General features: G+C 52.2%; 1 protein-coding gene across 4 annotated transcripts in view; it reads right to left on the minus strand.

Annotated features, from left to right (window-relative positions):
• Tmem63c (transmembrane protein 63C) overlaps positions 1-24,874 on the minus strand; it is a 66,368-nt gene extending 41,494 nt beyond the window's left edge. For 3 of the 4 annotated variants that reach the window (XM_046440769.2, XM_058577770.1, XM_058577769.1), the window contains exons 1-2: positions 24,581-24,874; positions 11,812-11,957 (exon numbers count right to left, since the gene is read on the minus strand). The gene's annotated coding sequence lies outside the window, so the exon portion shown is untranslated. Of the gene's footprint in view, positions 1-11,811; positions 11,958-24,494 lie in introns of all 4 variants that reach the window. The other variant, XM_046440767.2, reaches the window with a different exon arrangement.
• Between the last annotated feature and the right edge of the window lie 747 nt (positions 24,875-25,621).

Genomic DNA, 25,621 nt, shown 5'->3' on the forward strand with positions numbered 1-25,621 from the left:
GGGCACTGAATCAGCTGATACTCACCCCTCTCAGACATTAAGAGTGAGACCCCTCAGTCAGTTCTTGGGTGCAGCCAAGACTGAGGACCACCAGCCTAAGATTTCAATGGTTATGTGCATCTATATAGGAGTTTATAAAGACCCCCCCCCCAAATTCACTGACTCTCTGTATAAGGTGAGAAGGTGGGGTCAGGGATGTAGCTCAGTGGTGGAGGACCTGCCTGGTGTGCACAAGGCCCTGGGTTTGATGCCCAGCACTGAAAGCGGGGACACAGGGAAGGATGGGGAGATGTGGGCATAAACAATGGCATCCTGGTGCCCTTGAGCCCTGCTGCAGTGGGGCAGGCCAGGAGACTGGTTCTTTTGCTCCCCTCGCTTTCCATCCCCCGCACTGGCTCTGGGTCCGAGGGAGCTGACTGTGGTGTCCAGCTCTTCACTGGGATCTCCCAGCTCTGGCATTTCTGCCATTATTGCAGAGGCCACCAACCTCGCCACTTCTTGGCACCAGCCCCTTGTCTCCACCTCCTTCTTTACATACTTGGTTTTTGCTGCCAATTCCTGGTATGACTCACTCTCATTTTCCCCATGCAGCCAGTTCCCTAATAACCTGTGGGGTCTTTGACAGCAAGGACCGTGTTTTTTCTTAAGCTTCCCATGGTTTTCCCACGGAGACCAGCATGGGAGCACAGAGGCCTCAAGGAGAGACAGAAACATGGCTCTTTATCCAGACCCGTATTCAAGTATGGAAAGGAATAAATGTGGGTGATCTGCACACATTTGTGGAGTGTGTGGAGAGTACCTGAGTCCTGAGTTTTTGCCTACCCCTAGCACATACCTGGTTTCCAAATCTCTGTCCCCAGATCACAGCTTGGAGAGGAGGGAGGCAGCACAATTTTGGGTCAGGAGATTGGATACAAATCTGGTTCTATTATTTACTAGTTGCCACTTAACCTCCTGGTTCTCAGTCTTCTCTTCTACAACATGGATATCATGATGTCTGTTCTGCCTATCCCAGGTGATTTTGAGGCTTAAAGGAGAGAGTGCGTGGAGACTGGCTGGGTAAACTGTGAGCACCACAAATGTTAGCTATTGCATTGCGACCCATTTCCTAGGGTTGAGGCCAGCCTTCCATCACAAGCCCCCAGATGTCTTCCCAAGCCTAAGCCTGGGTGAGAGGCCTGGGCTTCCCCCTTGCCGCAGGGCTCTCTGTGTGAGCTGGTTAATAACAAGGCAGCCAGCCTGGGTCCAGCGGGAGACTCAGCACCGTGGACAGCGCCACACAGACCAAGGCATTCCTGAAGTGGCTTCTCCGCCAGAGCTTGTGGGCAGGGCCAGGCAGTGCTCACTGGTGTCTGTAGCTCCATTATAAGCATAAGAATGGCAGCTGACATTTACTGAGTGAGTCCTATGTGCTAAGCACTAAGTCAAGCTTCTTAATATGTTGGGTGAACACACCTCCCGGGTTGTGTGTTGGTTAGGACTGACGGCCCTTAGCATCTGTGGCCATCTCTTTCTAGTGTGACTTCCTACTGCAAAGCTGGAAATCAGAGAGCTACTTTTCTAACATTCCCTGGGGTTCTGCATACAGGTCGGGTTCCATCAGTGAGACATGAGGTAGACTGACGTGGGGGGGTAGGGGGAGGAGGAAGAGGCCAGCTTCTTGGGGCTCAGGCTGTGTTCTGCTAACAAGGAGGAAGTTCTCTGTGGCACTCAGTGCCCAGGCTCTGCTCCCCGGGAGTGGGGACATGAGAAGCAATTGTGACTGAAGTCACAGAAGTTTTCTGTCCCTGGGTTGCGGGTGTGAGCTCTGTGGTTCCAGGAATGGCCTCCTGATGGGGTGAGGAGTGGCTTGTCACTGTTCTGAAGACCCAGATTCTGACCTCCAGGTGATTTTGAAAGCATGTAATTTTCATGTATTACATTTTGGTTTTGCTTAAAATTCTTAGAATGGTTTTGTTTCCTATGCAAAGACCAGGTAGATTCTACTATTCTTGCATCTAATGGAGGAGGAATCTTAGACCAGAGAAGTTAAGAAACTTGTGAGGTCAAGGACCTGGTGGGCAGGGGAGGAGGGGCTGAGTCCAGGGGCACTGACTCCACGGCCACCTCTGGATCACTGTGACATGTAATGTCCTCGAGGCACAGAACACCAATGCCCACAGACAGCTATGAATCTCCCAGGCTCCAGTCTACATAGTAAAGAAAAGAACATTCTGGCTGAGAAAATGGAACCACGGTCCAGGCTGGAGTGGGTGCAGATCCTGAGAGGCTCTCAGAAGAAAGGGGAAGGAGAGGAGGTGGACATTCGTGATGGGCCAGGTGTGGCCCAGTACCTTCTTATGGTCATCCTACTGAACATCATTTATCCTCACAAGTAACGTACGTGGCAGTAGCCTAAGAATCGGGAATCCCAATCCCCATTTTACAGGTAGAGAAAGTGAGGCTCAAAGAAGTGAAGTAACCGACCTGAAGTCACCCAGCTGGAATGGAATGGAGGCAGGGCTGGAATCTATGTGTCTGGCTCAACTACGTCACATGGCCCTGAAGGCACAACGGGGACAGCACCTCTGCCTACTCCAGAGGTGCATTCTGGGTACAGGAAGGTGGGCTCCTGATCTATACCATAAGGGCCTCTCAGCCCCACATGGCCAAGGGCTGGACTGTGGTGGCCACTAGGGCCGAGGCTGGAAGCTGAGGGAGCCGGCTTCTTCCCCACCCCACCCGTCTCACCTCTGGGACAATGTCAGGGTTCCTGTCCTCCTCTTGTCCTCTAGACCCTGCCTGCTGTGCCCTCTGCCCATGGCTCTGAGGCCATGCACAACCATGACAGTGCCCAAACCCTGGGGACAGGAAGTGGAGAGACCTCAAGGACACCAGGGAGCTGGGCAGTGACCCAGGGACACACTGGGAGAAGGAGTGACACCCTCCTTGTATTATATGGGCAAGACAGTAAGCAAAACAGCAAGATGTGGTGCTGTTAAACTACATGATCTTGCTTGCTTTTTAAAAAAATGTAAAAGGAATAAAGAAAAAAATTTAAAATCTAAAATTATACCATGTTCTTTCAACAGTTTTTAAATTTTTTTCTGAATTTGAAAAACTAATATGAAAGTGTATTATTGTATTTAATTGGAAAGAGAGCCTGTTTTTGAAGGAAGGCTTGATATTTCTAGGCACACGTATAATCAGCTTTCCTCCTCCCTTCTCCATCCAGTCCCCACCTCCCTCAAGTGTCCTTACTCGGACCAGCTCCCACGCAGATCTGCCTCTAGGTGGGGTGCAGGGCCCTTCCTGTGGCAGTCGCCTCTGTGCAGCCTGCCTACTCTGAGAGACCAAGGCCTGATTCGGAAGCCACCTCCTCCCCACCTCAGGGACCCACGGGGCCAGGTGCAGGGAGACGGAGCTTAACCTTGCACCATCAGGGCCAAGGTGGCCACCAGGCCCCTGGAGGTCTGCCCAAATGCCAGAGGCTGGTCTTAACCATTCCCCAGGCAGCTGAGGCACAGCGCTGACCACAGCAACAGGACCCAGCTCAGTGATCAGAGGGGGCTTGGTGGCCTCCCCAACACAGCTCTCACCAGGCTGATAGAGGCCAGTCTCCTGCCTCCTGCTCAGCACCAAGAGGTCTGTGGGTGATGGTGGCCATTGAGCCCCTGTTTTGACTTGGGGAGGTCCATGCGTGGACTCCCATGGGGAAGGAAACGAGAAGCAGGAACCTCCTGGGTTGGGATGGAGGTTCTGCCCTGGGCTTGACCTCTGGGCCATCTCTGAGGCGCCCGACTGAGGGCCTGGTATGTGATTTCTTCCAGGTGACAAAGCGCGTTTGCAGCCATCATCTCAGCCAACCCTACACCCTGCCAGGGCATGGGTGTCAATGGTCCCCATTTTACAAACAGGTCACTGAGGCCCAGCTTAGGGAAGCAGCCTGCCCAGGGTCACCCAGCTAGCAGTGGTGAGGCAGGGGTGGGGTCTGAAGCTGAGGCCTGTGTCCTCACTTGGCTCCCAGTTCCCGTTGGTATCTGAGCTCTCAACTCATTCCAGGGACAGAGGCTGGGCCAAGGGGAGGTCCTCCTGTCTCCAGGACCCCTTATCCTGCCTTCCCCCCCCCACAGCAGGCTGATGGTCCCTTGTCCTCAAAGATCTTGGCTTCCTGTGGCCCCTCTCTTCCTCCCTTTATGGGGGACCTTCTCAGATCACCCCTGGTCTCAGCAATCTCTCCAACCCCTCGACTTCCGCGGCCCCCACTCATTCTTTCCTGAGTTCTCTACCAGGTCATGAGTGCAGAAGGGAACAAGATGTGTCCCTTTCTTTCAAGCCCATTCTAGAAGGGAAGTGAGGAAGGCCTGGCTGAAAGGACACTACAGCACACAGGTGTGAGAAGAGGTCACAGAGGAGGCACATTAAACCCAATCTAGGACAGGTGAGCAGTGGGGTTGGTGGCGCTCATTGGCCCCACCATGTCACATCCAGGGAGCCTGGAGGGGGTCTTCCTTGTGCTCTGCCCCAAGCGCTTCCTTCCACAGCCAGGTGGAGGGGGCGGGGGGAGGGGGGGCTAACAATTCTGTGGACTTCCCGTCTCACTACCCCCTTTGTCATCCTGCGGGGCTTGGCCTGAAGCCAAGGGCGTGGTGAGATCTTGGACGGAGGCATCCATTTCTGTCTTGATTTCAAGAAAGAAAAATGTGGCACATGTCATCCCTGAGTGTTGTGGAGCACGTACAGTCACCACCACTGGGAGAAGCGGCAGCCTCCAGCATGACCCCAAGTTATTGCTGTAATTCTCGTCTCCGTGGCAACCTGAGCCTTCAGCCGGCTGGACTGGGCACTGCTCAGCTCCCCAGCAGCAGGTCCCTGGGCTAAGATGCCGGTGGTGAGGTTCTCTCCCCAGCCTCAGCCCTGCCAGGCTCCTCTACAGGGGTCTAGAGGGGAAGGCTGGGGAGGGAGGACGGGAGGGAAAGGGAGGGGATCACAGGATGCAGCAGCGGCCAAGGGCCCCGCCCCAGAGCCAGCCCCAGCTACGGGGGATGAGGGCTGCCGCTGCAGGGGACCCCCGGCGGGGCAAACAGGGCACTGTTGGTCATCCCACCTCATCTCCCTCTGCTGCCAGGGTGCACTTGGGCCCACCAAGGCTCTGCGGCCAACGCCTGAACCCTGGCCACACTCAGGCTCACTGAGGTCTAGAGGGAGCGGGCCTAAGGGAAGTCCTGTGTGTGCCAGCACCGAGCTGGAAACTGGGGCCACAAACGGAGCAACCGATGGCCCTGCACAGGAAGACGGGGAGACCCCAGAAACCAGGGAGTAACGGATGCACCATCAGGGCTCCTGGGGGAGCCCCACCCTGCGTGCCCTGGTCTGGATCTTCTCTGAAGGGTACGCAGGAGACTGCTGCCTTCAGGGCCTACGTTATGGGAGGGGAAGGGGCGGCGCAGACACAGGAGACTCGCCTTCACCGACTCTCTGCATCACTTTATGAATTCTGTACACACGAGAGCTGACATTCCACCAGCAAACCAGACCTCACCAGACAGCAGCCCTAGTGCACCTGCTGGATAGGTGGCTGCTTGGTGCTGGGGGCCTGGGCAGAGGCAGTTCTGACACTGGGGGACTCTCCTCTCCAAATCTGAGCTCTCATCTGCAAGGGGTGTGTGTGTGTGTGTGTGTGTGTGTGTGTGAGAGACAGAGTCTGCCTTCTATCTCCATATGTGCTTGGGGCTTGTGGTTCCCTCCAAAAAGCATGTTCATGTGCGACCACAGAATGTGCTCTTGTTGGGAAAAAGGGTCTTTATAGAAGAAATCAGTTAAAATGAGCTCATAGGTTTGGGTGGCCCCAAATCCGAGGACTGGGGTCCTTATGAGGAGACTATGTGACAACATAGAAGAGTTAGAATGATGCAGCTACAAGCCCAGCCACACTCAGGGTGGCTAGCAGCCACCAGAAGGCAGGAAAGAGGCACAGCAGACCCTCCTGAGCCCACAGAGGGGCCTGTCAACACCTTGACTTCCAGCTTCTAGCTCCAGAACCATGAGAGAACACGTCTACTGTTTCAAGCCACCCAGATGGGACACCAATGTGGTAGTCTGTGTGTTTGTGTCAATGTGGGTTTTGTCTGTGTGTGTGTGTTTATGTGTGTGTGTGTGTGTGTGTGTTTCAGAGGGGATTTGGCTGTGCTATAATCTACGCTATGCGCCTGGGTTTGGGGTGTGTGTGTTGGGGTGCATGTGTATTTATGAATTCACATAAGCACATGTAGACTGTATCTGTCTATGTATTTGTACATGTCTGTTTGTGTGTTTCTGAGAGTGTGTGTGTGTTCACGTGTGTGTGCAACCAGTGAGCTCTAGGGTGCCCTCAGCCCTGCCCTTCCAGAAGTGGACCCTGGGCCTTGAGGGGGCAGTGGCAGTGGGGGAGGAGCAGGCTGCAGGCCAGATTGGAGCAGCAGCAACCCTGGCCCTGGGCCAGCTGGAAGAGGGGCATCTAGGTGTCTGCAGGACAGTCCCCCTGCAGCTGCCCTGTCGGCAAAATGTCCTCACAGCTCAGCCATGTCATGGGGCCCTGCTGAGGGCCTCACTGAAAACCTTCAGCAGGGCAGAGACCCCTGTCCCCGAGGGCGTCACCACGGCTCCTCCTTGGGGTTGGCTGAGGGGAGTTACTTGGAAACACTCGGCCCTGCCCCTCACACTCTGGAGGGTCAGCTTCCCTGCAGGGCCGTTCCCCCCTGGACAGCGGGGTCCACCTGAGGTTCTGCTGCTGTCGTTCTGGGGTGGAGCCTGCGTCTGAGTGCTGACAAGTCCTGGATGGTGCCCATCCCGCAGGACGGGGGACCGTGTTTGGAGGATCACCCCACGACGAGGTGGAGGTTCCACTGCAGCCCCCTTGGCCAACGCCAGGCCTTGGAGTGGGCAGCCTGGCTTTCTAGGCTGGAAAAGTCATGCCTGGCAGGCTCAGCCTAGGCATGCAGACCCCCGAGGGTCTGGGGGCTCAGCCTAGCACCTGCCTCAGCCCTGGGGAGTCTGGGGAGCCTGCCTGGAGGAGCCTCCTCTCTAGAGCAGTGGCTGAGTGCCCACGAGGGCTCCAGCTGCCAGATGCTCGGCTCTCGCTCCCTGAGCTCGGGCACTTGAACCTCACCTTGACCCCGAGATGGGAGCAGCTGCTGTGAGAGAGATCTGAGCCAGTACAGCTGTGCTGACCAGCCTGGGGACATGGGGCCTCCAACCATGTGGGGGGTGGGCAGGGGCAGGACACTCCGGGAGAGCTGAGAAGGGGGGACAGGGCAGGACAAGTCCTGGGCCAGATTACATTCAGGTCCCCGTGCCCCCAGGAGCCCAGTCCCTGGGTGGAAACACGCCACCCTGCAGACATGGAGCAAGGCCAGGTGTCCCTGGGTGCTGGCCCCATCTGCCTAAGTAGAGCTAGAGTCCCGCTGACTGCCCCAGGGGACCTCTGAGTGCAGCTGCTCCAGCCATGGGTGGAGGGCAGAGGGCAGAGGCCATGGGGCTGGCTCGCATGGCCTCACAGAGAGCCTGGGACATGTGCTGCGGTGGTGGGACCTCAGCTTACAGATTTGCTGGTGATGGTTATCCCTGGAGGAGGCTGAGCCGAGCACCGCTGGGACAGCACAACCTCAGGACCTATGGTGGCCCCACACTCCACCCAGGGGCCAGCCTCCTGTTGACCTTGCTCCTTTCTCCTTGCATGGACATCAGGAAAGACACCCTGATCCACAAGATGGAGCCAGGGAAAATGAGCTCTCTCTCACTGTAGCAAGAGGTATTCTAGTTAGACTCGATAAAGCACTGGCCTGGGATGCTTAAGGAAGTAGTTGCTATTTCTGAGGGAGAAGAAAGACCTGTCCTGTCTGTGATTGTTTCTCTGCCTGGAAAAAAAAAATATGGTGGGGATATCTCTGTTCCTTCCAAGTTCATTTCCCTCCCCTTCCTGATCAACTCTCCTTTCCTGCCGCCCTCCCCCTCTGACCATGTTTTCTGAGTGTGTTGAAGGCTCCTCCCACCTGTCTCAGTGTCCCAGGGCCTTTGAGCATGGGCACACGTCACCCAAAGTTCATGAGCACTACACCTGCTGGAGGTGAAGGAGCCCAGGCCCTGCCCAGGCCGCCCCTGGCGGGTGGGGAGACTGGATGGCCAAGCTCAGGCTGCACCTGAGGCGGGAAGACCCCTGCATTGGGAAAGGCAGGAGCAGAGGTACAGAGGCTCAGAGGCCACAGCCCCAGGGTCAGGGAGAAAGGTGAGGGCGGAGGGATTTCGACATTTCCAGAAACCAGCGGGAGAGGACAATCCCAGCAGAGAGAAAAACGAGTGGAGGAGGGAAGCAGAGAGTGACATATTGCAGAAGTGACAGGCCGACTGGCTTGGCTGCAGAGCTGCAGTGAGAAGGGTCTGATGAGCTAACAACTGGGACCAGACCATGAGACCCTGCACCAGGCCCACGGATTTGCAGTTAATCATGTAGGCAGTGGGGAGCCATGGAAGGTTTTAGAGACAGGGCATGTCTGGGCTGGGACTCGAAGGGCTTCTGGATCTTGCTCCTGTCCTGGGATCCCATGAAAGTCACTTGGCCTTGATTCTGAGGCCTGTCAGGGATTCCCAAGGGAGCCATGATGTCTCAGATGTCTCACTGTCCGGGCAGCCTGTCTTGGTGACACTACCTTTGCTAGCTCCGCAGCTCCCGCGACAACCCTGCGTCTCTGCATCTCTGTCCTTCTGACACAGGTCATCCACGCAGAGTTTATGCCGTTGGTCCTGCGCCCCTGGAACGCAGGCCCTGGGAGGGCAGGGTGCACAGGGTGCCCTTGCGGCTGAGCGCCTGGGGGCCTAGTACGGTGCGCGGAGTCCCAACAACCCGTCCATTTGTTGAAGAAGTGGGGAGGCAAATGGCAGCCTGCAGGAAGCGGCTGGTCCCCGGCACTCCGCTCCGGGATTTGGCAGCCCCGGAGCCTCCCAGGGAAACATCCCGAGCAACCGAGAACCCGACAGCGCAGTGCTGCTTCCTGCTGCGCCTCGCGCCCTTGCCAGGAGTCTGGGGAGATTGGCTGCTGCCCTTCCCCTCCCCTGCCAAAACCCACCCCAACTTCCTTTCATCTTGGAAATGTGGAGGCTGAGAGGAAGACTGCACCTAAGGAGAGTGAGAGGTGTGTGGGGCGCAGCAGGCAGGAAGAACAACTCGGAGAGCCTGATAAAAATAAAAGCAAATCACCGAGGACCCACCCCAGGCAGGCGCTGTGCAGCCACTTTGCACATTTTATTCCATTTTGGCCTTGCACTGACCCTACCCTGCAGTGTGGGAACTATCCTTATATTTTTCGTAGGGGAGGTACCGGGATTGAACTCAGGGGCACTTGACCTCTGAGCCACATCCCCCTCCTTATTTTGTATTTTATTTAGAGACAGGGTCGCACTGAGTTGCTTAGTGCCTCACTGTTGCTGAGGCTGGCTTTGAACTTGTGATCCTCCCATCTCAGCCTCCTGAGCCTCTGGGATTACAGGCGCACACCACCGTGCCCAGCTATCCTCCCCATTTTACAGATGGAAAAATAGAGACTCAAAGAACGTCGCTGACATGGCCGAGGTTTCCCTGCTGGAGCAGAAGCCTGGTTTTGGATGTGGTCTGTCCCACTCTCGCCCAGCCTCTATCTTTCATGGTATTCCCAGCAAGCCACAGACCAGCCAGCATGCATGGGTGGAGCCTGAGTTCTCTGTCCAAGGTGCTAGATCGTGTGTGGCCTCCATCAGCCTCAGGCTTCTCAGGGGAGCTGGGGAAGCCAAGTTCTGGCCATCTCCCAGTGTGGGACAAAGATGATGAGTTCATGTCTGCCTGACGGCCTGAACTCATCAGAGAGGGCTGCAGTCCCTGCCCATCTGGGCAGTGGCCAGGTGTCCTCTCTTCACTTCAATATGGACAGAGCTGGAGTCTAGCTTACTGCATTTGCAGTCCCAGGAGATGCACAGGAAATCAGAGCTACCCCCCACATGCAGCAGATCCAGAACCCTATACCTAGGTCTGCTCATGGCCGGGCTGTGGTTAGGGGGGCGGAGGAGCCTAAGCAAACCCACGGTTGTGGGGCTGCAGGTGGCTGCACTCCCACTCCTTAGAATGGGAGGTGGAAAAGCTCCTTCTCAGTAAGCTTTACTGATTCCTTATATGAGCACCTTCAAGATCCTTAAGGAGCAGGCAGATTAGGGCACAGTCATTACAGAGGCCACAGGGAGCCACGGGGGTTGCAGAGGAGGGGAGTGGGATGACTCTGCTGTGGTTTAGGGAAGTTCATCAGGCAGAGGGACGTGGTTGGGAGGGAACGGGCTTTTGTAATGATTGGCACTAAGCTGTTACGTGCTGACTAGGTGCTAGATACTGTGCCAGGCACCTTACAGATGTCAACCTATTTTATTCTCACAGGGACTCTGGGTTACTATTGTTATCCCTGTATTACAGATAAAGAGATGGAATAAAGAGGAAGAGATGCCACCAAGCTGGTAAAGTTGGTGGAGGTAGAACTGGGGTGTGAACCCCTCTGGTTCCAGAATTCTGAGCTCTTAACCACTATTCAAAGCGGTTTCTCAGAGCCGTCTACACTGGAGGAATCAAGGTCTGGCACAGGCTGAGGTGATGAGCCTGGGAGGGAAGTGAAGTGCAGCTTATGGCCAAGCCTCCTTCCCTGGAGGCTCTCCTGAGAAAGGACCAGGAAATTATAAGGGAGATGGTAACATGAAGCACTTCTCTCTGCAAAGAGAACTATGTCTAAGATGGCTTTTATTGATAATAGCAATGGCAACGACTGCTATGTTCTTGGCCAACAGCCCACACAGGAAAACTTCTTCTCTCACATAAGAAAGATTTTAGACACTCTCAAATGGAGAAATCTTATCACAGTTACAGCTTCCCCGTATAAGCCTCCTGGACTATCTAATTCTTTCTCAAAGATGTACTCATTAACATATATACTTACCTAAACTAGGAAGAAAGACTCACTTAGATGCTAACATGGCTTTAACACTTTTAGCTTTGGATGCTGCGGCACCTCTGTCTAGGGGTGTAAGTTGCTAGAAGTGATCGGGTAAATGGAGGAGAAGGGAAAGGAGACTGAAGCAGAGGCTGGTGAGGCCCCAGCGGGGAGGAGAAGGGTTGTCTGAAAGCAGAGGCTTTCGGTGTCATTGTGAAAAGATTACACCTGATTCCTCTGAGATGTTCAACCACAACATTTGGAACTACACTATGGATGTAAGTATCGCCTGAGAAGTAGAAGGGATTAGGATTGGATTATATCACTAAGATCCTTTCCAACTCCAACAGTTTATAAAGATACCATCTGTCTTAATCCTTTCTCTGGGAAATAAATATCAGGAGGCAGGAAACTCCTGGGAGAGCAGTGTCCAGCTGTGTCCTGGGCCTGCCCCACATCAGTGTAGACGGACAAGAACCACACAGGGGACCCAGCTAGGAGCTCAGCCTGGGGGTTTTGCTGAGGGCCAGACAGCATCTGAATCACCCCTTCCAGGCCTCTGGAGTCTAGCTTACTGCATTTGCAGTCCCAGGAGATGCACAGGAAACCAGAGCTACCCCCCACATCCAGCAGATCCAGAACCAACCCTATACCTAGGTCTGCTCATGGCCGGGCTGTGGTCAGTGTCCTTGGGGGACAGGGAGAAGCCTTTCCTGCCCCCTCCTGTCAGGCTGTGGGTTTAGGAGGACTTGGGGAGGCCTTTACCCTGGTGTTAACTAGAGAGCCATGGGCCACCCAGGTCGGCCACTCTTCCAGAGCTAGTGCTCTGGCTTGGTGGGATGGGAGGAGAGCCTACCTGGAGCAGCAGGTGAGGTGGGGGCTCAGGCCAATGGACTGTTACCAGGGCTGCTTCTTCTTGACTGGCCCCTAAGAAAAGGTGCTTCCAAGTGACCCAGCAGCATCCCGCTGATTCCGGACCACAAAAGTGGCTCTTCCAAGGCTCTGTGGTGCAGGGACAATGGGACACTCTCAGGTCAGGCGGGCATGGATCCCAGTCCGCCCTGGCCTCTGTGTAGCTCCTCCCCAAGCCCAAGCAGGCCAGGCCCCTCCCCACTCCAGCAAGCTTGTCAGCATCCTCCTCCCAGGCAGCTCCGATGGCCTCAGGGGCACCTCTGAGGTACCCATGACCATCAGGCTGCCCCACCACCAATCCAGGCCAGTGAGTGTCCACCCCTGGAATGAGTGAGCTAGAGAATGGCTGCCACTCATCCCAGCTGAACCTAAGCCCGGGATGGGGGGGAGGTTAGACCATAGATGGAGCAATCTAAGGGGAGTCCAAGACAGTCCAAGCATCAACTGTCACTTGACTCTCATGAGGGGGACCACCCCACTTTCCCTTGCAGTGGGGGGAGCTTCAGCCTAGACGCACAGAAAAACCAGCAGAGCTGAGCTGAGGCAGGTAATAGGGGGACACAGTCGTCACCTTCTTCAGACTTAGGAGGTAGGGCCCCACCCTGGCCCCCGAGACTGAACGTCCTGGAAGGTGCCTGGGAATCTGCATTTTAACAAGTTCCCCACACAGAAGCACAGAAAGTCATACTCAATGCACATGTCAGAAAAGGCAGACAAGTCCAAGGACGGAGGTTTTTTGGTTTTGTTTTGTTTTTTGGTAGCAGATGAAACCCAGGACCTGGTGCATGCCCGGCCAGCACTGCTCCACCACTGACCCCATCCCCAGCCCTAGGATGGAGGTCTCATAATGCAGGGGAGTGGGTCATTGGCCCCTTTCCTGAGAGCAGTGTCATGGGAGCCCAGTGTCTGCAGACAGACTGGCAGGGCCCCATGGTGGCCTGCTGAAGCCTCTCTGGGTCTCCTTTTCCTCCTGGACAAAATGAAGATTAGAGATGATCTCTTGGACCCTGATCTAAAATTGCCAATGTGAGAAGAGATGAATCCACCAAGCAACCAATTCAAAGAGGAAGTTCAGGCCCAGGTAGAGGTCAGAGGTCACTTGCCCAGCCTGCATGAGGCCCTGGGTTCCATCCCCAGCACTATGCAAAACTTGGTTTTATGATGGGTTTATTCTTAAATATCCTTTTTTAATTCTGAAAAATGACTACAGAAAAAGCCTTTCCAAATAATAAACCATGAAAATGAAATGCAGCACATTTGTCCCCACCACTCCAGAGCTCTGATCAGTCCCCAACCAAACATTGTCAAGCCTCCTGTTTCAGGTTTCTTCATGATTTCCCCAAATATGGACTCACACAGATCTATGCCTACATCTTTATTTTAATCCACCCAGGAACACATTTCTGGTATTCTATCTTTGTTTTGTTTGTTGATATACATCACATATCTATGTGCCTAACTAGACAGAGCACTTTGTTTTTTTAATTGCTCATAGTGTTCCATTGAACCAAGGTCCTATCCTTTTTATTTTTATTTTTATTTTTGGTACTGGGGATTGAACTCAGGTGCACTCAACCACTGAACCACATCCCCAGCCCTGTTTTGTATTTTATTTAGAGACAGAGTCTCACTGAGTTGCTTAGCACCTCGCTGTTGCAGAGTCTGGTTTTGAACTCACAATTCTCCTGCCTCAGCCTCCCCAGCCACTGGGATTACAGGCGTGTGCAACCATGACCAGCAATGCCCTACACTTTTTGTAAATCTATCCTTGTTGATGGATATTTAGATTGTTTTCCAATTTGGTGCACAAAAACATCTGCAGAATTAGCTAAAGGACGAATCCATAGATCAATGGTTATGTGGATCTAAAATTCTGATTGATAGTGCCAAATTGCTCTCCAAAAAAAGGTGAATCCGTTTCATTGCACCAACAATGTAGGTAGGTGCCTGTTTCTTTCCACCCTCGACTGTGTCCCACATTATCCAATTTTAATCTTTTCCAATATCAAAGTTGAAACAGACACTCTGTCTCAGTTTGTTATTCTTTAATTGTTAGAAAGGGCAGACATATTTTCATGTTTTTGGATTGACTAGCTTTAGCTTTCATTTTTCTGTGAACTATTTACATCCTTTCTAATTTATCTTCCTGATCTTTAGAAATTTTCCTGAATTAATGCAATTAATTTTGGCCACATATATTGCAAATGGTCATTTGTCTCTTCTTGACCTAATTTATGGCATATTTTGCTTGCAGATATTTCAGATTTTTCCATAGTCAAAAGCACCAGACAGAGGTTTTGAAGTCTGGACTTCCTTTGCTGCTCAAGGATCATAAAAATATTTGCCCATATTTCCCACTGGTATCATTAGGGTTTTTTCTTCTCTCTTATTTTTCAATCTTGGCTGTATCTAGAATTCATACTGGTGCAAAGAAGGTTGCAGGGCCCCACTTTATTGCTTCCCCCAAGGGGCTAGCTGGACAGTTGACCAGTTGTCTTCATTTTTTTGAGTAACCCACTTCCTGTCTTCCCTCCCTCAAGTCAAAATTCCAATTTAACTACATAGCAGGATGGAAGCTAAGAGTATGAACTCAGAGTCAGGTGCCTAATTCAGACTCCAACCTTTCTAGATCTAGGATAAGTTACCTAACTTTCCTGTTCCTCAGTGTCCTTATCTCAAAATGGAAATAATAAACCTACCATTTGCAGAGGGTTATGATGTGGATTAAATGAGTTATAACAGGTAATAAAGGATACTGGAAGATGTAACCATAGGCTGCCCAGAAGAGGCTAACTTTAGATGGAAATACACACCTGGGGTGAAAGGGGACAATATGCCATATGTAGATGGTCGCCATGCTGTGGCTCAGACGGGTGCCCCAGAGATCAAGCGTTGGAAACTTAACCCCCAATGCAGCAGCACTGTGAGGTGGCACCTTTAAGAACGGGTTAGATCAGGGCAAGTGCTCCGTGGTTGAGCACTCGCCAAGCACAAGAGAGGCCCGGAGCTCAATCCCCAGCCCCCCACAAAGAACTGATTAGACTGATGGGTTGATTAGAATGATCAATGTCAGTCTCATGGGTGTGGGCTTGTTATAAAAGGGAGTTCAGCTCCCCTTCCTCTCTGCGAGCACTTCCTCTCCCTTCTAGATTCCTTCTATCTGACTATGACACAGCAAGGAGGCCAGGAACAGACGGAGCAGCCACTTGATCTTAGACTTTTCAGCCTCCAGAGCAGCGAGCCAAATACATTTCTGTTCATTATAAATGATCTAATCTCGGGTATTGTGTTATAGGGGCACAGAGTGGACTAAGACAGTAATGAGTATGGCCAGGGTGACCATACTTAGAGTCAAAAACTGCTATAAGGGACAAATGATAACAGGTACGTTCACCATAGACATAAGATCACCATAAACATAGATGTACCTATCAGCACCCAAATAATAGAGCAAATAGGAACCGAATTGAAGGAAGAGACAAACAATGACACAACGGCAGTAGATTTCAACACCTCACTTCCAGCAAGGATTAGAACAACCAGACAGATCTACAAGGACACTATAGATAGATCGGACCTAATACCCATTCACAGACCCCTCCAAACCCAGAGCAGAACCTTCTTCCCAGGAGAAATCATGTTAGGCTTCAGGTAAAGACGTAGAAGGGGGCCCACTGCCATGGGCAATGACTACTGTGGTCACCACATTTAAATGCCCTCTGCTCCATGGATCTGTGAGCCGGTTCCGTCATTCAACAACCACCTACTAGCATATGTGAGGCCATACCTCAGGTGCAGGGAACCAGGTGTGAACAGCAGAAATGTGAGAGCTGCTGCTACGGCTACTAAGTTGTAGATATTTTTGGCCACTTTTACTGATATTGTAAATTTTTTTTCCCATTCTCTTCCTTCCTTCCTTCCTTCCTTCCTTCCTTCTTTCTTCTCCTTCTCTCCCTCCTCCTCCTCCTTCTTTTTGGTACTGGGGATCAAACTCAGAATCGCTTAACCACTTAGCCACATCCCCACCCTTTTTTGTTTTTTATTTTTGAGACAGGGTCTCACTACGTTGTTTAGTTCTAAGTTGCTGAGGCTGGCCTCAAATTTGTGGTCCTCCTATCTCAGTGTTCTGGATCACTGGGATTACAGGTGGGTACCACTGAGCCCAGCTTCCATTCTATTTCAAAAGAGGCTGATGTTTCTGTATAGAAATGCTATGCATTTTCATCTCTAGTATTTACTACCAGTCATTTTAATGTTTTCCTTAGTAATTTCTACTAAAATTTTCAGTTGACAATCTTTTTTTTTCAAGTGGTCAAATCCTTATTAAATTCTCATTAAATTAAATCCTTATCCTTATTAAATTTTGATAAATTTGCCTTTTCTTTTTTGGTCGTAACGATTGACCCCAGGACTTGCATATGCTAAACCAAGGCTCACCACTAAGATACCCCTGCCCCGCCTCTCTTTTATAACTTATATTTTCAAAATGTGTGTTGGCTTGGACTTCTAGAGTAGATTAGAGAATTAAGGTAAAGGTGATCCTTATTTCCTTATATGTATTTATAATCTACAAACACACACCATTGTGTTAAACCATGTCTACATTTTATTAAATATAAAAGTTAAAATCAACTCACACCTGTAATCCCAGTGCCTTTCAAGCCTTGAAAGGCTGAGGCAGGAGGATTGTGAGTTCAAATCCAGCCACAGCAACTTGGCAAGGCCCTAAGCAACTTGGTGAGACCCTATCTCTAAATAAAATATATAAAAGGGCTGGGGATGTGGCTCAGTGGTTAAGCACCCCTGGGTTCAATCCTTGGTACCCCCCAAAAAAAGTTACAATCAAGGATATACATTGAAAAAAAAAAGGATACACATTGAATTTTATCAAATACCTTTTAGGCATTGTTTTAGCATTTATGGAGCTATTTACATGATTTTCATCTTTTCACTATTAGTTTGCTTAATTATATTAACAGTTTTTCTAATATTGAATATATTTGTGGAACATATTTCCACTTGCTTTTCTGCATTCATTTTTTAAATATAATGCTGCATGATTCTATTTATTATTATTTAATCTATGAATTTAGCACCAATATTCATACATGTAAGGTTTTCCTTGGCAATTTTCTCTTTTTTCTCCTATTTTTGCCAAGCTTTAGTATCAATGTGGGGCTGGCTGCACAAAATAATTGGAAATTTTTCCTCCTCTGTGATCTGTTGTGGTCAGTGCAGTTGAAATAAAACTGCAATTAACTGTTACTTGAAGGTCTGATAGAAACTAGGAGATAGAAATAGCAGAAACTAAAAGACTTGAAAGAAATTAGAATCTGTCTAAACTTGGGTTTTTTGGAGAAGAATTTTATGAAAACTCAGTTTCTTCCACAATTATTGGTCTGTTTTGAGTTTTTCAGTTCTTCTGGGGTCAAACTGATTTTTTTGTTGTTGTTGTTGTTGTTTTTTGTGGGGAGGGGTACCAGGAATTGAACTCAGGGGCCCTTGACCACTGAGCCACATCCTCAGCCCTAGTTTGTATTTTATTTAGAGGCAGGTCTCACTGAGTTACTTAGTGCCTTGCCTTGCTGAGGCTGGCTTTGAACTTGTGATCCTTCTGCCTCAGCCTCCCAGGCTGCTGGGATTACAGGCGTGTGCCACTGAGGCCTAAACTGATGATTTACATGATTCCAGAAAACCACCATTCCAGCTAGCTTTCACCTGAATTTGCCTATGGTTGAACACAGTATCCTCCAAGGATCCTGTTTTCTCTGTATCAGTGGCTGTTTAATATCCAATTTTATCTATTTGCCTCAATTCTTCCCCAATCCTCATTGGTTTATCTAGACTTAAAAAAAAGTCATCACATTATACAAGATATTTTCTCCAGGGCCTCATTTACTACGTTCACAGCTCAGAAATAGAGGTGTTGAAATCAGAGATGGGGATGAGAAGGTGGTGGCAGGGAGGGGCGGCTTGATAAGCAGTCATTCAACAAACATTTCAAGAGTGTGAAGGGCCCACCCGAGTCCCCTGGCCTGCAACACCCAGCCCTCTACTCCCTCCCCGCCCCAGCTAAACCCACCCACTCATCCTTCAACCCCCAACTGTCACCTCCTCCTGAACAAGGCCTTCCCTGATTCCCTGGGGAAAAGCCACTGCTTTTTCCATGGACATCTGAGTTACTTCAAAAAAATTTTTAAACACAAAAAAGGTAAAAGAATAAAAACAACCAGATTCACACATGTTCACATCCTATCATTTTTGTTTAAGATCTCTTTTGTTAAATGAAGCGTTCCTAACAAATCAGAAATCTCTCCCTTTTCCTCTTTCCATATCAGCATCTTCTCTCTCCAAAGACCACCACAAGGGCTGGGGGTGTGGCTCAGTGGTGCAGCGCTGGCTTAGCAGGTGTGAGGCCCTGGGTTCCCTCCCCAGTACCACAAAGCTCTACACAGCAAAAATACCATCACAAGCACCCACTTGGTAGGTACTACAAATGTTTGTCTCCATAAATCGCACAATATCATTTTGTAATTTTTGTTAAAATCTAATGCTATTATTCTGCAATTTCCTTTTTTGGGGAAATATTGTTTTTGAGATTTACTGATGTTAATACAGAGAAATAAGTGTGTGTGTGCATGCATGCAGACATATGCATGCACACGTGCACGTGTGCACGGTTGTATCAGCTTCATCAAGGCATAATTTACATGCAATAAAATCCCCCATATACCTATTTTAACTGGGGCATAATATCCAGTTTTGTTGTCCATTTCATTATGGCAGATGTCACAGCCACTGTGGTTGAGACCTCTTTTTTGCACTTCAAGTATTGCTGCCCCAGATATCCTTGGAACTGTCTCCTTATACACATGCATGAGTTTCTCTAGGTAAAAATTATACACCCAGACATGAAGCTGTGGGTCCTAAAGTACGCACATTTCGGCTTTCCTAGCTCCAGAATGTCCCCTGGCACTTGGCACTGCCATTATTATAGAATATTACTGTTGTTCTCAAGCTGCTGTCGTTATCCATTTCCTCGCCAACCTGCCCCCACTTCCCCATGAATTACCAAGGGCAAGCGTGTGACTGACACTCGGCGAACTCTTGGGGGATGAGAGGATGTCTAGCAGAAGGGACAGACTAGACGTGAGAAGTGCACTAAAGACCTCTGAGACCTCTCCTGGCTGAGATCGTGGGAGGGCTTCTTGGAGGAGGTATTTGAGTTGGCTTTGAGGGACACAGGCAAGAAAAGGGACAGAAAAGACAAGGATGGGGATGGGGCAAGGTCTAGAACAGGAGAAGGAGTTGCAGGGGGCAATCCAGGGCATGGGATGGAAAACAATCTCTTTTTGATAAAATCCAGTTTGCCAGAATCATGCTTTTTAGCTGAGCTGGGAGTGGGCAGAGACAGAAAAAAAAAGTGTTATTTTGTAAAAATTTAAAGGTGATCAGACATGTCCCCCTCCTCACCCACAAAGCACCTCTGAGCAACAGCAGAGGGTACAACAGGGGGCCTCACTGGAAAGGTACTTTGGGCTTGATCCCGATGACCTTTGGGGAGCCAGTGAGGAGGGACCAGGACAGAGCTGGGCTCAAAGATGGCTCAGTAGGCGGGGTCACAGGGCTCCCCAGCTCCTGGCTAAGGCCAGGGTCAGAAAGCCTGCTCTCCCAAATCTCCTTCCCTCCTCTGTCATTGGTTTCTTGCCTAGTCCCGCTGGTGAGGGCTGGGACTGGGGAACCTCCTGCTCCTCCACTTGCCGCACTGTGACCAGGGCCTGGGACCTGTGCCTCACTTCCAGTCCCCTGCACCCTGGCAGCTCCACAGGCCTCAAGAAGCCACCCTGGAGTAGGGGGCACGGAGCCTGGGTCTCCATCCTCTGCTCCAGTGGGGGTGGGGCAGAATCTTATCTTTCCGTTTCCCTGCTCTCGTGACACAGCTGTCCTTCAGCAGACCCAGCTCTGGGCACCCTGCCCAGAGTGGAGGGGAAGGGGAGAAACGCGACCTTCACTTCCGAGTCCTTCTGTCTTAAGCAACTTCAGCAAAACCACCACCAACAGCAACTGAGGTGAGCGCAGGATGTGTCTGTGGTGCTGGAGAGGACAGCTCCCTGATGGCCCCACTGGGCCCATAGGGCTGGGAGCCGACTTCAGGTCTGCGCAGACGCGCCCACGGGTATGCAAGTGTGTGTGTGTGTGTGTGAGAGAGTGTGTGTGTGTGAGTGTGTGTGTGTGTGTGTGTGTGGTGTACTCACACAACCTCTCAGAGCCTCAATTTCCTCCTCTGCCAAGTGGGCTACTTTGACCTGCTCCACCTCTGTCCTACTGTCCTACAGCCTTAAAAGTATTCAAGAGTATGACAAGGCACATGAGGAGGCTGAGCGGTACCAAGGTCCCAGCCCAGGCTCTCTGTTCAGGCTGCCCTGGTGCCTGAGAAGGCCTCCCCAGGCCTGGCCTACTTTACAGACCTGAGCACACATGGTCCTGGACCCAGAGGGGCTCCCTGGCCAGCAGAGGTGCCTTTGTTGTCCTGAAGGACCTCTTCACTCTGGGTCTGTGTCCAGCTCCCTTTTGCCAGGTCCTCAGGGACCTGAAGCTTTTTTTGAAAGGAAAAGTCAGTTCTAACAGTGCCTATAGGAAATTTAACCGTCAGCCATTGTTGGACACCTTGTGGGGGCCCCAAAGCATGGCCAGCCATCCTAGAGGTCCCTGGACAGCTGGCCACTAGAGATAAAGAGGCAAGTCAATGGAAAGGGGACTCAGTCACCAAGGGCTACCCTGGGTATTTTCCTTCTCCCTCCCATCCGTCCTCCCAGCAGCCCCATGCAGTGAGCATACTTCACCACGCTGCAAATGGAAGACTCGTGGAAGGAAAACGAACAGGTAACAAAGCAGGGGAACCCAGCTCTGAAGTGCTCCCAGGCAATGTGTCCCTGTGTGATGGGTCCCCCAAGCCCATCAAGCATGGCTGATCTCCCCCACAGGTCCTTAGGTGAGTCTCCAGTTGTCCTCTATTTCTAGTTCACTGCCACCCAGATACCCCGAGGTGATCAGGTCTCGTGATCAAAAATCCAATAAGAAATCATCTCCCCGATTAATTGGCCACAGGACCATGTTACTTCCCTGAATCTTTTTCAGGGCCCCAGGGTCTGAGGCCAGTGTTCTTCCACCTGGGCACTATTCTGAAAAGACAGCCACAGTGAGCAGGCTCCCGTCTCCAGGGCCACCTCCATGGGCCAGGCCACTCAGTGATAGGAAGGGACAGGTAGGCTTCCCACTAGAAGCTGGCCTGGCCTCTCTGCCTCTGATCCTCTGAGGACACCAGAGGCTCTGACTTGGCAGGAATTAAGGCCCCACAGATTCAGGCTGTGCTGAAGCTCTTCCCAGCCCTTTCAGTCTCCTGAGGATGCTCACGTAAGACAGCAGAGTAGAAGGGTGCATAAAGCAGAGCTGGGCACCCAGGACACTTGGGTCCTAGTCCTGATTTTTCTAAGTGGGTCCATTCTTCCACTTCCCTTTGGGGAGCATCACTAATGACTAGGAGGATGAAGGAGATGATAATCAGGTGTCCCCTCCCCTCTTGTCTCTCCGTCTGTCTTGGAACCATCTGGAACATGGCAGCTTAGGTGCATATCCTGCCCTAGATACACAGGATACAGAGTTCTGGCCTCAGGGTGTTCTGCTAAGAGTCACCCTTGGTTGGCCCTGAGCAATTCAGGAAGATCTAGAACAAGGACACGTCAGATCTCATGAGCTGCCCACATTCTCATCTCAGTGGCCCCATGTCCTCAGCTCAGCTCCCCCTATGGCTCAGCCTTGCAGGAGTAATAGCAGCCTACTCACAGGCAAGGCTGTGAAGCCCACGGACACCACGTGTGCTGATGTGTAAGCTGCACAAACCACTGCCCTCCTGGGAGAGGGGAGGAGAGAGTGCAGGGCCCCTCCTCCAGCAAGATGGGCGCTCAAAGCTGCTGACCTCACTCCACTCTGAGCACTTCCCCTAAGCACTTTCAACAGCCTTCCCTTCCCGGCGCGAGCCTGCCCGTAGCCTGAGTGCCACCCTGGACACAGTGCAAAGAGCACCAGCACATTAAGTCCATTTTCTCTGTGCTTCTCCCACCAGCTGCCGCCCAGGAAGAGCCAGAGCAGAATTCATGGGACTAGAGCTGGCAGGAGCACCCAGGCTTGTGGGAAAGCATGTCATGGTGGGAATCCTGTTACACATGTTAACTAAGGACGGCGGAAGGGGAGCCCTCCAGAGCCGAAACAGGGCTTGAAGTGGGTTGGGAGGGCCAGCCTGCCTTCCAAGCAACGGAGAGGCTCTAGACTGGCCACGGAGGGAGAAAGCATCCTCCAAAGAGGGAGCACCTACGTTTCCTCCACTCAGGCAGGAAGCAGATGGCTTCCGTGTAGGCCAAAGTCTCCGGGAAAAACACTTGATAAATTTCCAAAGCCCTCCCACCCATCTGGAGGTGTCTTCATACCCAGCTGTCAGGTAGGGAAACTGAGGGCAGAGTGCCAGCCAACAGGGAATCTGGGTCCAGAACAGGCCCTCTGCTCTGATCCCCAAGTCTGATTCTCCCCCAGGATCTGAGGGTAGAAGGAAGGCTTCTGGCCCAGCCTCTGCTAGACAGGAGGGGCACCCATCACCAGCCTTCCTCCTGGGAAAGGGACCCCAGATGGGGAGCCAGACACATGGTCTCCCTCTAACATGGCGGGCCCTCTATTTTCTAGTGCTACACTGTCACTCTACAAGCAGTTGGTTCTGTGAGCTTTCTGGGGACCACAGATCACCCCAGAGATTCTTAGCAACCCTTACCCAAGGCATGCTGTGGAGTCACCGGGGACCAGCTTCAGGGGCTCTGTGGTCAGGGGATGTCTTTGAGAAGCAGCAACTTGTGAGCCAGGCATTACTTTCATAACAGGCTGGTCAGGACTCCTACCCCGACCCGCTGTCAGAAAGATAACCAAGGTCCCCATGCTCATGGGCCCCTTACAGCTGTGGGTCCCCACTCCCAAGCTGGGTTCACGACTGTGGGCGCCAGGGCAGGAAGGAAATCTGTCTGTGGCTTGAACAGGCCCATGGAAACCACAGGAGCACACTGGGAGGACAGCCCAGTGACTGACGGCCCTCTTCAAGCTACTTCCTCCCCAGTTAACTAGAAAGCACATCTTAAAGGAGGAGAAAATGCTGGGGTTGTCACCTATGGCTCCTGCACCTGTCAAGAGACACAGTTGGACCTGTCAGAGCTGGACTGTGGGGAGACAAGTAGGAGCCAGGAGGAGCTGTCTCCAGTCTGCCCTGTGCTCGGCTGGGGAGTCAGGAGCCTTGTGTGCAGGTGAGAGGCCAGAGCAACCTGCTGCACTCTCTGCGCCTTGGTTTCCTCAACCATGATAGCTGGCTCCCGGTCTAACCCACTGTCACTCTCTCCCTGCCTCAGTTTCCCTCTGGAGAATGGTGTCTGCCCCAGAGAGAAAGAGGACAGATGAATTGAGGGAAAGTTCACATGGAAGAGCAACAGATCCAATGGGGCCCATGATACCTGGGGACGACAGTCAGCAGAACAGAGAAGGCAACTCACCAGAAGAAAGTCCATCTGAACTTTCCGGGGCCTCTCCATCAAGGCTGACACACAGGATCAACGCTGGGGACCTAGGCTGCCCACCTCTGGCTTTCCTGTCCCAGATGTCAACCCTCATTCTTTCTCTGAACCACAGGGATAGATAGCACCACCCTATTGTCCCCTCTGCCCAGATGAGCATTCCTCCTGAACTTTCTCCTGTCCCCAGACATTCATGATGTTCACACCCATGACACACCCGAGCCTCATGCTGGAGGTGTACAGGGTTGGGGACTCTACGCCAGATTGGGGGTGCAGTCAAGGGTCTATAGAGAGACAACAGTCCCTGCCCTTCCAGAAGGCATTGGGGGAAAGCAGCCCTGTGGGACCTGCTAAGTGACCTTGGTCAAACTCTAATGCCTCCGGGCCTCAGTTTCCCCAGGACCTTCATTCAAACCCAGTTTCTCTCTCAAGGCCAAGGTGAGAATGAAAGAACCTTTCTTTGGAAGTACATGGGGGAAAGGTGGCATCCTTTGGCCCTGAGGGCCCGGAAACCCAGGACCACCTAACACAGAACAGGACCCCCCCCCACACACACACACACTGGGGCAGCAGCTCATCAGTGACGTCGTCAACATCCATGCGGGTGGAGTAGCCCGCCTCCTCCCATCCCAGCCCCGTGAGTGGGCGGCAGAGCCCCGGGAATCCCTGGGTGGGGTGGGGTGATCCTGAGCCGTAATTCCCACCTGGCTGTCAATCAGGAGCCGGGGGACCCCCAGGCAAGCCTCCCACCCACCTCCATCCCCCCACCCGGTAAAGACGAGTCTACCAAGCAATGGCCCTCCTTGGTGGGCGGCTCAGTTCACCCTTCCCTGGGCACAAGCTGGGGGACAGCCGGCGTGGTGAGGCGCTGTGGCGCAGTCTCCCCCGCCCCCACCCTCCCGGTGCGAGGTCCGGGAAGCACCCATCTAGCCACCCTTCCCCGCCCCCTCCCGCGTCCGGGACCCGGATTCTCGCCCCTGCTCCACGTCCCCGCTGTCCTGGCTCGCACCACCCGCGTGCTCACCATATCTGAGTGCTCCGCGCCGCGGCCGCAGCCCTAGGCAAGGTGCTCGGGCTGCGGGGTGCAGTGACAGGCAACACGCTCCCTACCTGGGAGGAGATGGCCAGCCGGTCCTCCTCCTCGCGGCCTGGTGAAGCCAGCCCCACCTGGCAAGGGACTGTCAGCAAATTCCCCTCCGCATCACCGCGGGAGCGGCATCCCGGCTCCTCCCAGCAGGAGCCAACCTTGGCCCCGCCCCACGGCTGCTCTGACCTGTCGCTGGGGTGTCATATGCAGAGACTCAGGCTCAGCCACGGAAATCCTATTGCTACCAGAAACCATCTGCAAATTACCATCTCCAACGCACCAGACTGCTGGTCCCTTGCTGCAGTTTGCTCCAGCAATGACAGATGCTCTGAGCCTCAGCAGCTGCGAGTCCACCTACCTTATCCCCCAAACTCTCCTCCTCCCGAGGCCTCCTATTCCCTTCAGCCAGAAGGTAAAAAAGACAACCCCACAAAGGTAACGCTGTGCCCCGCCCAAGGACCACCTCCTGGCAGGCTGTGGCTCTATCCAGTTCCGGCTCCTCAGCAAAAGAAAGACCTACAAATTAGCCAGGGCCCCACCCAGGAAGCCCAAGGGAGTGAGTTGGGTCATTTCCAGTTTGACGGGAGCTATATTCCTCAAGTGGGTCTCTAGTTTCATCAAAGACCTGGCTAGTCTGCTAAAGACGTCTGGTTTTGACCCTGGAGACAGAAGACCCTGGTTTGCACCCCAAAGATCAGCATGCTAAATAAGAGGCTGCAAACATCCTCTGTCTCCCAAGCAGGGGCCTAGGCACATTTATTTAGTAGACATCTGGAACTGCCCTTACAATGCTAATGGAACAGGAGCACTACTGAATAATCTCCCTAAGTGACTTCCTTCCAACAGCTCTATAGTGATAAGGTAGAGTCAGAGTTGTCAGCAGTGTGATTAAAAAACCTAGGGGGGGGGGCAGCAAAAGGGTGTGAAACACTAGAGTAGGGGGGCAAAAGGTAGATATGCTTTCATGGGGCAGTTCTCCCATAACCAGCAGCACGATCCCCTCCCCCATGCATTTCCACCTTGCTAGGACCCTCTGATTATGTCTCCCCCATGCCATGCTCCTG

This window comes from Marmota monax, unplaced genomic scaffold (genome assembly GCF_021218885.2).
Source record: "Marmota monax isolate L192 unplaced genomic scaffold, Marmota_monax_Labrador192_F-V1.1 WCK01_AAM20220418_F8-fsc00017, whole genome shotgun sequence".
Lineage (NCBI taxonomy): Eukaryota > Metazoa > Chordata > Mammalia > Rodentia > Sciuridae > Marmota > Marmota monax.